We start from the raw sequence: 16,900 nt of genomic DNA on the forward strand, positions 1-16,900 counted from the left end.
GTCCTGTGGCTTTTATATCCACCAGTATTTGCCCTGGTCTAAGAGAAGGGTTGTTCACAAAAGGTGTGGTTTAATTAAGTGTCAAGAACCTTCTAGAGTCAATTAGGCCCTTAATGGAAATTAAACTAAATAAGACAACAGTTATTTTCCTTAAGATTGACCTATTGGGGTGCCTGAGTGGCTCAGTCAGTTAAGCATCTGACTTTGGCTCAGGTCATGATCTCACGGTTCATGAGTTCAAGTCCTACGTTGGGCTCTGTGCTGACAGCTCAGATCCTTGAGCCTGCTTCTGTTTGTGTGTCTCCCTCTCTGTCTGCCCCTCCCCTGTTCACCCTCTTTCTTTCTCTCAAAAATGAATAAAAGTTAAAAAAATTTTAATATATGTGGTTTTTGTTTCCCTAATAAGATTCTAGTTATATGCATTAGTCACTTACCCAAGTATTTTTGCAGTATGTATATTCTTTTAAGTCAGCAACTATAAATAGTTCATAGTTTAACGAGCTATTTTAAATATAAACAAATATATAGGATCTAAGGTAACAAATTCTAAACTTCTGGACATTCTAGAGTTATATTTGTTAACCTATCCTTCTGCATGTTTATCCATCCACCCTTTTTTTTTCTTTCTTTCTTTCTTTCTTTCTTTCTTTCTTTCTTTCTTTCTTTCTTTCTTTCTTTCTTTCTTTCTTTCTCTTTCTTTCTTTCTTTCTTTCTTTCTTTCTTTCTTTCTTTCTTTTTCTTTCTTTCTTTCTTTCTTTCTTTCTTTCTTTCTTTCTTTCTTTCTTTCTTTCTTCCTTCCTTTCTTGTCTGCTAAACTATAAAAAAACAGTTTGCAAGAATGAAGACTCTTATCTCTAACTATTTTGGTGTACATATCCTAAGGAAAAGGCATTCTCCTCTCCTACCTTCATACCATTATCACACCTAAGAAAACCAGCATGGATGGGGTGCCTGGCTGGCTCAGTTGGTAGAGCACAAACTCTGGACCTCAGGTTCTTGAGTTCAAGCCCCATGTTGGGTGCAGAGCCTACTTTAAATATAGAAAAGAAAAAAAGAAAATTAGCATTAATAAAAATACCCTCTAGGGGCGCCTGGGTGGCTCAGTTAGTTAAGCCAGTCCACCCAGTCCACCATTGGACTTCCCTTCAGACCATGATCTCCCAGTTCATAGGTTCCAGCCCTGTGTTGGGCTCTGTGCTGACAGCTCGGAGCCTGGAGCCTGCTTCAGATTCTGTGTCTTCTTCTTTCTTTGCCCCTCCCCTGCTTTGCTCACACTCTGTCTCTCTCAAAAATAGAAAACCACTAAATAAATAAATAAATAAATAAGTAAATAAACAAACGAGTAAAATATCATCTAACTTAAGGATTATTTACATTTCTCCTAGTCATTGCCAATGGTGTTTATAACTATTTCTTTTTAATATTCAATTCAAAATCAGTCCAGTGTCATGCATGAAAATTTTTAATCTCTTTTAATCTAGCTAGAATAGCTCCCTTGCTGTTTTTGTTAGTTTTCATGACATTACATTTTTAAGGGCCCAAGCTTGTTTTCGTTTGCTTGTTTATTGTTGTTGTTGTCGGTTTTTTGCAGAATGTTTCCCATTCTGAATTTGTTTCTCATAATTTGTGCTAAAATAAAGACTTTAGCCTAATATGTAGATGATACTAAGTATTACTACATCCTGACAGGAAGCATATCTTACCCCGTAATCTCCTATTCGTGTTGCTTATTTGATAATTTAATGAAGGTCAGGACTATTGGGTCTTTTTATTGCAAAGTCCATTTTTCTCTACAGTTAAAAATGAAATTGTGGGGTGATACAGTGAAACTTTGTGGAAAGCTCTCCTTTTTGTCTCCTTTCTGTCGCTGTCATTTTTTTTTTTACTTGTTTAAAGTCGTTGTCTCACTCACTGCCTCACCCATGAAGAAACTGTAAAAACATGTCCCTGAATGTAGAGTGCCCCTCCTGTACTCACTGTGTTTATATCACTCAAGGTGGACGCACTCTTCTGTAGTGATGAAGTATTCTGCATACCTGGGCCAGGTTCAGGGACATTTTATTAAGCACAGTAGCTTAATGAAACTTAGTACATGTGAAGTTCATAGCTGTGATCTCATTTTCTATATGACAAAGTTTCCTCCTTTGCAATGCTTCTGTATTTTCTAACTCTTATCTTTCTTTAATTATTTAGCACTTTTTTTTAAGTAAATATAGTTTCTTAGGAAATTTCAAAGGAGCATCCTGTGCCCCCTTCACTCAGACAATTAACTTCAAAGCTCATATTTTCATCTTCTTAACAGGAGCTTTCATGAAGAAAAAGTATGGGTTTTTTGTTTTTTTTGTTTTGTTTTGTTTTTGTTTTTGTTTTAGTTTTCATGAGGTTACAATTGCCAGTTTTTCCTTTTATGTATCATGCTTTGGGTGTCAAGTCTAAGAAGCCTTTTCCTGGTTCTATATCCCAGTGATATTCTCTAGACATTTTATAGTTTTACATTTACATTTAACTCCACGATCCCTTTTACATATCAAGTTAATTTTTGTATAAGATATGAGGTTTATATTGAAGTGTTTTTGTTTGTTTTGTTTTGTTTTGGTTTGGTTTTGGTTTTATTTTTTGGTGTTTTTGGGTTTGTTTTTTTTTTGTTTTTTTTTTTTGGTTTTTTTCTTTTTTTCTTTTTGGGCTACCTGGGCAGGGCAAATGGATGGATGTTTGATTGCTTCTATACTGTTTGTTGAAAAGGTTCTCTTTCCTCTATGGAGTTGCTTTTGCTCCTTTGTAAAACACTAATATGGCAAATTTGGTTGGGTCTATTTCTCGGTTCTCTGTTCTGTAACTGGTGCTACAAGAGCGTAAGTTGATTCCTTGCCCCCACCCCCTGGCATTTCTGTGCCACTTTTTATAGTGGGAAGCAGGCAGTAGGAACTGCACTGGATCTCCTTGTGCCCATGGGTTGGGAGCAGAGAGATGGACTCTACAGGTTGCGTGGCCAGAGCTTTACTGCTGCAGCTGCAGAGAGCAGATCTCACTGCCCATGAGGGCCCCAGGTTGCGGTGGGGATTGAGCCTGCTCACCTGGGCTTTGAAGATGTGACTGCAGATAAATCAGCCTGCATGTTCCTGCCCTGGTTGTGGAATGGGGCTTAGGACTTTCCTGTCGGTGTCTCTTGGACTTTGTTCTTGTCTTTGGCCTAAGAAAACAGGCATTTTTTTGTGTGGGGTATCTGGGTAGCACAATCAGTAAGGTGTCCGGCTCTTGATTTTGGTTCAAGTCGTGATCTCATAGTTCATGAGTTCGAGCCCTGTGTCAGACTCTGTGCTGGCAGCATGGAGCCTCCTTTGGAATTCTGTCTTCCTCTCTCTCTGGTCCTCCCCCACTCGTGTGTGCTCTCTTCCAAAAAAATTAATACAGAAACCAAAAAAATAGGCATTCTTTGGGGCACCTGGGTGGCTTAAATCAGTTGAGCTTCCAACTCTTGGTTTCAGCTCAGGTCATGATCTCACATTGTGGGATCAGGCCCCAGATCAGCTCTAGGCTGACCCCGAGGAGCCTGCTTAAGATTCTCTGTCTCCCTCCCTTTATGCCCCTCCTCCATTCATGCACTCTCTCTTAAAAATAAATAAACATTTTAAACAATAGGCTTTCTTTGTTTTCTTTTCTGTATGTTAGCAATTCTGGATTGTAGAACTCTCTGGTACGTGCAGTCTGGGAAATAAGAGAGATAAAAGGAAAGTCAGAAAACTCCCCACACTATCTTTCCTCAAGCTCTGAGCACCCTAACCAGTCTGACTTCTAGTTACCAGCTTCCAGAGAGTCCTTTTGTCATTGTGCTTTGAATTATTTCCACGGTATTCAGTTGTATTTTCAGGAAAGGAACAGGGGAAAGTGAATCTATGCCATCTTGTTGTCTTTGCTTATTTTTTATTAAGTATTTGTAACATATATTATTTTCATTGGTATTTTTACCCAAAGTAGAACTATCATTTGCTAGGTGGAATAGATCAACAATATTGACCTAAAATATTGAATACATGCTCAGATGCTACAATCATTTTTCTCATCTTAGGCTGTTTCAGAATATGCAAAATGCCTTGTAGTTTCTCATTGGCTTTGGGAATTATACATAGTTGATAAGAACATATAGTGATAAAGAGACTTACTTTAGATTGGAATTTGAAAAATCTGAATTTCTAGTTTCTTAAACTTTGAAGCAAATAAATATTTTCAATTAAGCATAAGCCAAGTCTTAATGACTATTGACCTACGATCTCTTTTCAAGGAGATTAGCATTAATCAAGACAAATATCCTGTCAAATTTAAAGGTGTGATGTTCTCTACATACAAATAAATGAATACAAATAAAAAACATCACTCATCTGTAGATTTAGTTTGTCAAAGAAATCCATGCAATATTAAAACTTTAAATGTCTTTAGTTGGCCTAATATAAAATTAATGGACCTCAATATTTGGGGATAATATTGTGGATTTTTTTTTCTATCCGTTCAAGAATCACATTATGCCAAATGTATGGAGCTGGAAATTAAAAGGACAGAGAAGTCATAAATGAACATAGATGAGAATAAATTTACTTCTTAAACCCTCTGGTGAAAATTCAAGTATAATCCTGGAATATTTTTTTAATGTGTTTTGGGTGGTTTTTGTTGTTGTTGTTGTTTTATTTTTGTTGTCGTTGTTTTCTAGAGAGAGAGACAGACTGTGAGGAAGAGGAGCAGAGAGAGAGGGAGACACACAATCCAAAGCAGGCTCCGGGCTCTGAGCTGTCAGCACAGAGCCCGATTTGGGGCTCAAATCCATGAACTATGAGATCATGACCTGAGCCAAAGTCGGACACTTAACCGACTGAGGCACCCAGGCGCCCCAACCTAGAATATTTTATGGATTATATGCATCAACTATTCAAACATTTAGGTATTATTTCTCTGATACAGGCAGAGAATATGTAGAGAAGTTCAGAGAAGAACAATCCAATCAACACTGAAAGAATACTTATGACATTTCCTCAGTGTAATGGCCCTCAGGGAAACTGCATTCTAGAGGAGAGTAAAGAAGGTAAGAAATACATAATGCAACTATATACGGTGAAAAGTGCAATAAAAAAGAGTAATAAATGATCAATAGCCACAAAGGTTCATATTTAACTAGGTTTGTAAGGGAACACCTCTCTGGGGAAACCAGACTTTAACAGAGACCTGGAGGATGAAAAGGAATGGGCTTCATTAATATCTGGATAAAAAGTGTTTCGTGAAACAGGAACATGTTTGGTTAATTGAAGAAAAACAAGACTTACTTGGTAAGAGGCAGCAAGGTTGGGGGTGGGAGATTGGGTTGTATGATAGGGAATAACAATGAAGGGTCACTGGAAGAATCTTAATTCTGTGTTAGCCATAATTGGAAAGCCTTAGAGAATTTCAGAGAGAAACCCAATATACTCTGTTTCTATTTTTGAAAAGCACTCCCACTGCTGTGTGAATAATGAATACAGTGAAGGGCTGAGGTGGAAACAAGAAACCAGGAAGCTATGTAGTAGTTTTGGGGAAAGGTGATTATTGCTAGACCAGGATGGTGGTGATGGAAATGCTAGGATTCTCAACCTATCTGGAGGTAAAGCTGCCAGACCTTGCTGATTAATTGTATGTGGAGTGTGGAGTAAAACAGTGATATTAAGATAATGCCAAGTTTTAGGTTTGGATGTCTAAAAAATAGCACTGACATTATTTGCAATAGAGAAAAATTGATGGCTTTGGTTTAGAAATTGATTTGGAGATGTCCAGTGACCATCCAGCTGGAATTATAGAAAACAGCATTCAGACACTTAAATCTGAAGTTCCAGGTTGAAGTTAAGCCTGGAGATGTAAATTTTAGAACTGTTGTGTGTTAACTTTAAAGCCTACATCTGTGTTTCTGTCATTTAAAGAGGAAGTATAGACAGAGAAGATAAAATGGCTGAGGACTAAGTCTTGGATTTTTGTATCTTTACAGGTCATAAAGAGAAGAAAGAGCCAGGAAAGAGTCGAAATACATGTTTGCAGGTATCAGTAAAATTGCTCCTGTGGGCTAAAGACGGGGGGAGGGTTAACAGGGAAAAGGTCATAAGGATCACTCCGGATGCGCCATTCTGAAATGTTCTGTTGGAATTGACTGTGGTGTACAGTGTCCCAAAGAGTGAGAGAAGCAAAAGACAGAGGGCTGGGCCTCTATGGAGAGTCTATCAAAAATAGAGTAGATATCACCACATCTGACTACGATGCTGCCGATGGAGCACCTTGGTGTGAGTCAGAAGCAATGAGATTCTCATACTGTACAAAATGGGAATGGAAAGGCAGTTCAGAGAAGAGGCAGAATAGGTAAAACCGTTGCAATAACTTAAATAGCACAGAAAAGTTTTGAACGACAATTAATTATACATGATACAGCTGAAGAGGCATACAACACAACTAAGATAATCCTTATTGCTTTTTTTAAAAATACATGCACGTGATTAGAAAAATTGTCCTGAAAGGAATAAAGTTCACCCTTTCAACTTTTGTTCATTCAACAAAGAGTTATTGAGTGTTTTTCTATATGCTGGACTCTGTTTTAGGTGTAGTAAGTGCTGGGAACAGCAATCAGCAAGATTTAGCTTCCATTATAGAGCTCGGGGGGGAAAAATAGGCTTCCACTTCCAATTCTCCTCCTCCAGGAAAATGAAAAATGTTACCAAGTTTTGGTGTATCTCTGCAAAGAAATAAACAAAACACACAAATGTTGTGGTTTTGTATGAGTGTACATACGCACATATGTATACAAATAAAGTATTTATTGGGGAGCCTGGGTGGCTCAGTCGGTTAAGCGTCAAACTTCAGCTCAGGTCATGATCTCACAGTTGGTAGGTTCGAGTCCCACATCTGGCTCTGTGCCGACAGCTCAGACCCTGGAGCCTGCTTCGGATTCTGTGTCTTCCTGTCTGTCTGCCCCTCCACTGCACATTCTCTGTCTCTCTCTCTCTCCCTCCCTCTTTCTCTCTTACAAATAAATATTAAAAATAAAAAATAAAGTATTATATAGAATTTTATATGTATTATAAAAATTTTCTTTACATAGTGATCTTAGTTTATATACTCTTTGGTTCTTTACTTTTTTTTTTTTTCATTTAGTACTACATTTCAGAAGCTCTTTATGATTCCATGATAGATCTACTTCATTTTATGGGAAGCCTTATGTTGGTTATATGGCTATACCACATTTTATTTAACTAATCTACTCTTGATAAACATTCAGGTTTTTTTCTGCTAATTTTTGCTGTTAGAAAAAATTCTGCATCTAGCATCCCAATTCATACATTAAGCATACAAATTGCAAATATATCTATTTGTGAGGTAAATTCTTACCACAGAGATTGTTGCTTTAAATGGTTGTCTGTTTTTAATTGATCAAAAGGCACTAAAGATGCTCATATAAAAGAGAAAATAATCCTCTCTGCCAGTAACAATATTAACCAAAAAGTTATCCAAAGATAATTCTTTAAGAATTACCCAAGATTGCAGAGAGTTTGGCTTAAAATCATTATCAAGCCCACTTCCTGGGTAGAAAATAAGCTATTGGAACTAGCAGGGAATTATAATGAGCAAGTTTATTAGTCAGATTCTACTTATGCTCCTATTGTAAAAAATATGGCTATTTATTAGTATAAAAATAAAATTTACTTTGATTATATGCTGCAGTATATAAAAGTGAACATGGACATTATGTACTTTGATATGTAAGATAGTTGAATCTAATCCTAATGGTAAAGCCCCTAAATTAGTGCTTGGCTAAGCATAGGTAATCAGTAAATTAAGTTATTGAAATAATGTTATTCACACCTGTAGACACCCGAAGACTATAACTTGCCTAATTTGGAAATCCAAACAGGTTTGCTTACTTTAGCAAGGCTGTCTGGTTTCCTCCCGACCTTCTGGGTTTTAGTCTCATAGCTAGAAACCTGACTTCCCAGCAGAATATAGTAGGATAGCGACTCGGGGCAGATTCTCAGTAACCAAATCTGTGAGACTGATGGATAGAGTAAGACTGAAAATATACTAGTTTACAATGAGAGCTATAACTGGTGAGATTGCCTAATGATGTCTCAGTATTGTCTTCTGGCTCATAAGCTCCCTTTCCTGGGACAAGTGGAGATCTAAAAGCTAGTTGGTGAGTCTGGAATTGAACAGTGTGAGTTGTAAGATTTCAATCTTACGTAAATTTGTAGTATGTATGTCTGCCAACTATAGGGATATACCATCCACTGAGATGAAGCTTTTATGTCCTAGGTGTATACTGGCATTTCCTCTCTTGGACATTTCTTGAGGATGGTGACAGTCAATGGGTGCTTTTATAATTGCTTCTTACTGCTCCTCTGCCAGCTCTACATTCTGTTAGACATAATTCTTTTCTTGGATATATTAATACATTCCATCAAATTACAATCAAGTCCTGCTGGCATGATATGGATTTACACATTTCTTTCTTTGATCTTCAAAGGGTTGGTTTTACAGTTTATTGTAGTATAACTCTGAAAGTCAGTTAACTTCCTTCATTTCCAACTTCCGAGAAACACCTTATTTTGGCCCAGGAATAAATTAAAACAGTGGTCAATAGTCAACAACTTCATAGTATTTAACAAATGTGATGTCTTATATGGTCTTTAACTTTACAAGTAGAATGAAAACAAGAATCAATTTGATGCCTTTGTTACTTGCTATGAGTATTAGAGGGTATACATAAAAAATAGACAATATTTTAAGAGTTGTGGGTCTTGGGGCACCTGGGTGGCTCAGTTGGTTGGGCATCCTACTTTGGCTCAGGTCATGATCTCATGGTCTGTGAGTTCGAGCCCCGTGTCAGGCTCTGTGCTGACAGCTCAGAGCCTGGAGCCTGCTTCACATTCTGTGTCTCCCTCTCTCTCTGCCCCTCCCCCACTCATGCTCTGTCTCTCTCCCTGTCAAAAATAAATAAACATTAAAAAAATTAAAAAAAAGAGTTGTGGCTTTTTAAAAATCTTTTTAATGTTTATTTTTGAGGAGGGGGAGAGAGAGAGAGCGTGAGCAAGTGAGAGAGAGCTAGCGGGGGAGGAGCAGAAAGAGGGAGAGAGAGAATCCGAAGCAGTCTTCAGGCTGAGAGCTGTCAGCCCAGAGCCTGACTCAGGGCCCGAACTTGTGAACTGTGAGATCATGACCTGATGTGAAGTTGGACGCCTAAACCAGTGAGCCATTCAGATGACCTTAAGAGTTGTGTTCTTACATCAGGCCATTGGCATGCTCAGATTCAATATGCGTATATACACACAGCTATATACACATGCATCTATATTTCTATATCATGTATCTTTATGTATATCAAGGTATTATTATGTGTAACTAATACCTCCAATGCCAATCCAAGATAAGATGTTTGGGTTTTTTCTAGCTTCCAAAAGTGGAACACCAAGTTCCCACCATAAATAATAAACTGACTTAATTTGTTTAAAACTAGAATCACATGAAGTAGTGTTAAAATTGTGAACTGATATCAGAACCAAAAAAATCTACAAATTAGAGTGTAATACTTGTTTAAATTGTTTTTGTCTTTAACATAAAGGTTTGTAATCAAAATTGTGTGCTCACAGTTTACTTACACTGGTTCCCTCCTGCGTTCCCTCGTGTATAGTTATATGATTCACTTGGAATTTGGCCAACTCCCAACATTTTTTTCCAGCTTTATGGAGATATAATTGGCATATAATGTTGTGTAAGCTTAAGGTGTACCATGTGATGACTTGATACATGCAACTCTTACAAAATGATAACCTGTGAGAAAATGGGAACATGAAGGTAAATCGTGATGGTAATGCTATATAGAATAAAATAGTGCTATGAGTCCATAATGATAAAAGTGAATGAATGAATGAATGAGGTAGAATTCTCCCTTCTATTAGAACATAAACTAATAAATATGCAAGCAATGATGGAATTAAAAAAATCACTATTTGGCAAGCACAAGAGTATAAATCATTTGGGACAGGATCATGAATTGTTAGTGAAACCACTACTGAGTCTTTTAGTGATAAGCAGAATATTTTCTCCAAAGGATATCTATGAAATTCAAAGAGGAAAACGTAGTAGCTTTATAATGGAGAAACTTGGCAGATACTACCTTAGCTAAGTGATCAAACTTAAAATGACCATTAATGGTGATGTGTCTCCTAATACGATTCACCGACAAGCACAAAGCATCTTTTTGAGGTATTCTTGCCAAAAGAAAAAAAAAAAAAAGAAACAACAACAAAACACAACTAGAATCAATCATATGACATATTTGACAAACTCAAGTTAATAATAATAAGTAAAGGCCCATAAGTCTTCAAGAACACTAGGGTCACAAAAAAGGAAGAAAGTGTAAAGAACTGTTCCAGATTAAAGAAAATTAAAGAGGCATGAAAATAAAATGCAATATGAGGTCTTGGATGAAATCCCGAGTATGAAAAAAAAATATTTCTTTAGCCATAATCAGCGTTACAGAGATAATTGAAAGTCTGAATTTTACTTTCTTTTTTTTTTTTTTAATTTTTTTTCAACGTTTTTATTTATTTTTGGGACAGAGAGAGACAGAGCATGAACGGGGGAGGGGCAGAGAGAGAGGGAGACACAGAATCGGAAACAGGCTCCAGGCTCCGAGCCATCAGCCCAGAGCCTGACGCGGGGCTCGAACTCACGGACCGCGAGATCGTGACCTGGCTGAAGTCGGACGCTTAACCGACTGCGCCACCCAGGCGCCCCGAAAAGTCTGAATTTTAAATTGCATTTGCATAATGCCTATCGATTACATACTAGTAATGTCTCAGTGTTAATTTCCTATTTTTAATAATTGCACTATAGTTATAAGAGAAATGGCCTAGTTTCTAAGAAATATGCATTAAAGTGTTGGCTGGGTGGCTCTGTTGGTTAAGCGGGTTAAGCATCCAACTCTTGATTTTGGCTCAGGTCACGATCTCAAGGTTTGTGAGCTCCAGCCCTTCTGCAAACTCTGTGCTGACAGCGCAGAGCCTACTTCAGATTCTCTCTCTCCATCTGTCACTGCCTTTCCCCCACTTGCTCTCTAAATAAATAAATAGATAAATAAATAAATAAATAAATATTAAAAAGAAAACTGCATGAAAAATTTAGGAATAATGGTTCATCATGTCTATAACTTACTCCCAAACGTATTAGAAAAATAGAAAATAAATGTGGTAAAAGATTGGTATGTTGAATCTGGGTGAAAAGCATAATTCTTTTACTAGATTATAATATTTCTCTAAGTGTGAAATAATTTCAAAATAAAAAGTTAAAAAAGAATTTTTTTAAAAGTTAAAACATATTCTAAACTAAATATTCTGGCGCCGTTATTCTCAACCATATGCTATGGTATTTTTCTATATGTAGAAAAAAGATCATTTCAAAGTACTTTGCAGAGAATATATTGTGTTACTTTTTGAAGATGAATTCATTGGTTTTTTTTAAGACAGTGTTAAATAAATATTCAGTAGATGAATAAAATGATTTTAAAATAAAGAGAGAAGGAAGAAAGAGAATGTTTTAAAACAAAGGAAGTGGAAGGTTGGAAGAAACAGGGAATGACAGAGGAAATGAGAGATGGAAGGAATGGAAGAGGTTGTGGCCTAAATATTAGCCTTCTCTACTGGGTGGAGAATGAATACTGGTGTGTGTGTGTGTGTGTGTGTGTGTGTGTGTGTGTGTGTCAGTGAAACACCTTTTCACTTTGAAATCGTATATGGATATGCGAAAGTATTAAAAGTAGGCATTCTGATGATTATCCGTTTCTTTAAAAACTTTTTCCCACCTTTTGCAAATACTCATATTAGATTCTCTTCTAGCACTTGCTGAATTTCATCTGCATAGTATTTGGTCGTCCAGGACTATATATTCTGTCTAGTCTTAAATTGTTACTTTTCAAGTCCAATGACTCACTCAGTAAGCATTTTGTGGTGACAAGTAGCATTTAATCTCATTTTGCTCTCAAGTTTTCCTCCTTTTTGGTGGAGGGTGAGAATCATTTAAAAGTTTAGTTCAGGGGGCAGGCACCTTGGTGGCTCTGTGGGTTAAGTGCCTGACTCTTGATAATCTGCTCAGGTCATGACCTCAGGGTTGTGAGTTCAAGCCCTGTGTTGGACTCTGCACTGGGCATGGGGCCTACTTTAAAAAAAAAAAAAAAAACAAAAACGTTTAGGTCAGTAGTATGTGTCAGTATCTTTCTCTAATGGTCATAATGATTTTTTTTGAATCTGGTTCTGATTTCTTGTGCTTCTTCGCTACTATCCAACTAAAAACTCAAGTTTTACTTAGGAATAATGTTCTTTTGTTAGGGTGGTTCTAAGGCTTGGTAACACTGAAACCTTCATGACTTTAAAATGAAAAATTGACACAATTTTGTTTGAACTAAAAGCCTTTTTCTTTCTAGATACAACTTTGCTTCTGAAAACTGCTATTAATGTCTCAACATTCTTTTGTGAGAATCTAAACACAAACACACAGTTGATCACTGAAGCTGCTGCAAGGGGGTGAGCCTAAGCCACAGATTTTTTTTTAGAGTAGTTTCCTCTTTGTCAGGATTTATATTTTCTTGAGATTTAGTGCAATAGCATAAAACTTTTTTTATATCTGATACATAATGTATGATTGCCCATAAATCTGGACTTTGTCTGGCAATGGACATGCTCAAGCACCATGGTGTAATAAATTTATTACAATGACTGACTCTAACAGCCCCTCACAGTCTAAGTTCAAAGTGTGAGAGCTGTTGGAATTTCCACAAACTTTCTAAGTTCCAAGTATTCCATCTTTTTCATTTGTTCAAGCAGAGATAAACTAATTGAAAAGTCAGTAAATCCATAAATTGAGTGGCTTGCTCAATTCCACATAGAGCCCTAGCAGTCAGAAGCCCACTGACACTGCCAAGTTTTAAAACTCCTAAATTATTTTCAAAACAATAAAACAAGTTAATATCAATCATTTCTCAGGGGACACTGAGAAGAAAATTAAGCTAAATGTTCTTTGCTATTCTGAATGTAGTGAACATAAGGTGAATTGGCTTCCCAGTATCCTGCCCTTCTTTTCACCCAGTACGTGGTGGGCTGGAGCCTCCAGCTGATGGTGAAGGCTGGGAAGGAGCTGTGCTCTTCCTAAGCTGTCACAACAATGCACAGGGTGCCTGGGTTAAGGGTCCGACTTCTTCAGCTCAGGTCATGGTCTCACATTTCATGAGTTCAAGTCCCGCATTGGGTTCTCTGCTGTCAATGCAGAACCCACTTTGGATCCTCTGTTTCCTTCTCTGTCTGCCCCTCCCCTGCTGGTTCTTTCTGTCTCAAAAATAAATAAACTTTAAAAAAAAAAAAAAAAGAACACCACAGACTTCTCTCCAGGCCACTGATTCAGTCAACCCAAGGTAATTCCAGAACCTTTGCTGAAACCCCAGGGAGGCCATGTCTCCTTTACATGGAGATTTGAAGACAAAACCCAACACTCCTGGATACCATCAGGAAAAGACATCTGAGCCCCATAACTGAGACAAACATACCAAGCATAGGAGAGAATCTAGTCTTGGTGACATCATTTGCGATCCTGGATATAGCTTCATCTGGAGATTTCCCTTTGCCTGAGTTTCCTTTTCTTTTACATATATATGTATGTATATATATATATATACACACATACATATATATACATACATATATATATGTTTTCTTTTATAATATATATTATATATATGTTTTCTTTTATAATATATATTATGTATATGTTTTCTTTTATAACATATTTTATATATGTTTTCTTTTATAATATATATTATATATGTGTATATATAATATACACACACACACACACACACACACACACACACACACACATATAATTTATTGTCAAATTGGTTTCCATACAACACCCAGTGCTTATCCCAACAGGTACCCTTCTCAATTGCCTGAGTTTTCATTCATGGAAGGTAGTAATTCTGCCTCTTCCCCCACACTCACATTTCTGTTTAAGCCAGTTTGGGGTGGACTTTAAGTCTCTTGCATCAAAAGTGTCATGAATAATATACTTCCTAATTTTGTTGAGAAACAGATTGATACACCCAGGAAGGTCCTTATAAGGCTGTTTATAAGCACATCAGAAACAGCTATCAAACAGCAGGAAGATTCTGCTTCAAAATGTCATGGAAGACTGTCACATATATTATGACAAGGCTGTGTAAGTGTTTTGGGTAAAACTCTAGATTTGGAGTAAAAAGGCTTGGTTTTAAGCCCTTGAATCAGCACTATTGTATACAACCTTGAGCATGTCACTTATTTTCGTAGGGTTTTAGTTTTAAAGTGGAAATAATAATTACATTCTTACCTACTTTACAGGGCTGCTATAAGAAACAAATAGGTAATGGATATGTATGAGCTTTTAAAATTATAGAGTGACTAAAAATAGAATTAATAATAATAATCAAGCATAATTTCCCACTTACATCAAGTAGGTTATTTCCATCTTTCCATCTATCTTTTTCCTTCAGATAATCTGTTCAGGTTTACCATACTTTCAGAATTATTATATTTAGAACTGGAGAAATCTCATGCAATGCATAAAGCTAACAATGAGTAGCAGTTTATTATGGAACACTGAAAAATATTTTCATTTGAACGTTTCATTTGACATATTTTTTTATGTCTGCACATTTTTGGGAAAATACACTTAAAGATTAGATGCATCCACTATGAAAAACAGTAAGGAGCTTCCTCAAAATATTAAAAATAGAACTACCATATGATGCAGTAATTCCACATCTGGGTATTTATCCAGAGAAAATGAAAACACTAATTTAAAGAGACATATGCAACTCTGTGTCCTTTGCGACATTACAATAGCCAAGATACAGAAACAATCTTAGTGTCCACTGATAGATGAATGGATAAAGAAGATGTCTCTCTCTCTCTCTCTCTCTCTCTCTCTCTCTCTCTCTCTCATGTGTGTGTGTGCGCGCACACACATACACACACAGGAATATTACTCAGACATAAAAAAATGAAATCTTGTCATTTGCAACAATATGGATGGACCTAGAGGCTATTGTGCTAAATGAAATAAGCCAGAGAAAGACAAATATCATATGATTCCATTTATATGTAGAATTTAAAAAATACAAAAATCATAGATACAGAAAATACAATGATGGTTACCTGAGGGAAGAGGAATTATGAGGTGGCAAAATGGGTGAAAGAGGTCAAGAGGAACAAACTTCCATTTATAAAATATGTAAGTCATGAGGATGGTATGTTTAGCATGGTGGCTATGGTCAATAATATTGTAGAGCATCCTTGCAAGTTGCCAAGAGAATAAATCCTGAAAGTTAACTTTGAACAGTGAGGAATGGCAACCAGGTTTATGGTGGTGATCATTTTGCAATATATACAAATACTGAATCATTATGCTGTATACCTGTAGCCAGAATGACATTGTATGTCAATTATACCTCAATTTAAAAAATTTAAGATACTAATGAATAAGAAGTAAAAGCAAACTATTTGACATGATGGATGGCTTAATGGCATAGGTTGTGGTAATGATCTCATGGGTTTATGCTTATCTCCACACTCATTAAGTTGTATACCTAAAATCTATACAACTTTTTGTATGTAAAAAATAAAATGAAATGAAATATAAATTATTAGGACTGTGGGAGGGAAAATTAATAGGAAGAGAGTCTCTTTTCTTGAAACCATAAAAAGGCTTATATGAAACCAAATAAATTTGTTTTTTATTTTTTTTTTAATTTTCAGAAATTGAATGTAGAACCCAGCTGTCCCTTTTTTTAGACTCTTAGAAAATACTCTTTATTTAGAATATTAGACTTTTAGACTATTAAAAAATAGTGCTTTTTTAAAAACATAAAAGAGGCGCTTGGGTGGCTCGGTCGGTTGAGTTTCCAACTTGGGCTCAGGTCATGATCTCGCAGTTTGTGAGTTTGATCCCCGCATCCGGCTTTCTGGTCTCAGTGCAGAGCCTTCTTTGGATCTTCTGTCTCCCTCTGGCTCTGTCCCCCATGCCCCCCCCCCCCCCGCCGCGGCCCCGCTTGAGTTCTCTCTCTCAAAAATAAAGAAAACATTAAAAAATGAAAACATAAAAGAGAATACACATATGGAGTTGTAATGTGATGTAAATGAAACACTGTACATGAATATGTCCAAACGATAGGAGATTAAACATGAAGCAACTTGAAGTCCTCCTGTGGAAACTTCCATGTAAAATAGGAATTTGTGCTGAATCACTTAGATAATAATAGTTTCAGAAGTACCTGAGGTGCTCATTAAAAATAAAGATTCCAAGGATAACCTCTGAATTTGAATTGATCACCCGCATCCACATTTTTTATTAAACTAATGCAGTGGATCCTCTGTATGCCATGTTTGAGAACTGCAGTATTACATTGCATTAAGGTAAAACAAAATACAATCATAATAATATTACGGGAGCTTAAAATAAACAGAAATTATGATAGTGATGAAATGAAGACGTTAAGGGAAGATACAGTTGTGTTTCTCTGACCCCCACATCCCCATTCCCCATCATCAGAAACTCTACCAGTTTAGGCAGCATAACTGTCTACTTTGTCTCTTTGCATGTTTGACTATTATACGTTATCAAAATGATGAAGGCAGTGCTTTGCAAACTTAATGGGCAGTAGAATCCCTGGGGAGCTTATTCACAATGCAGATTCTACAGGCCTCCCATATGCCATGTCAAATAAAAGTTTCTGGCATTGGAGCATCAAAAGCTAAATTATACACAAACACCAAAGTTGGTTCTGATTTGACTGTTTGGAGGACCAGACTCAGAAACCTTG

The 16,900-nt window shown here is 36.6% G+C and overlaps 1 long non-coding RNA gene across 1 annotated transcript in view; it reads left to right on the forward strand.

The window, feature by feature from the left end:
• The window catches only part of LOC111559444, a 370,022-nt gene that overhangs the window by 242,729 nt on the left and 110,393 nt on the right, over positions 1-16,900 (forward strand). The window contains exons 4-5 of the long non-coding RNA XR_006593914.1: positions 4,951-5,071; positions 6,002-6,051. This is a non-coding gene — a long non-coding RNA (uncharacterized LOC111559444). The remainder of the gene's footprint in view (positions 1-4,950; positions 5,072-6,001; positions 6,052-16,900) is intronic.

This window comes from Felis catus, chromosome A2, assembly GCF_018350175.1.
Source record: "Felis catus isolate Fca126 chromosome A2, F.catus_Fca126_mat1.0, whole genome shotgun sequence".
NCBI lineage: Eukaryota > Metazoa > Chordata > Mammalia > Carnivora > Felidae > Felis > Felis catus.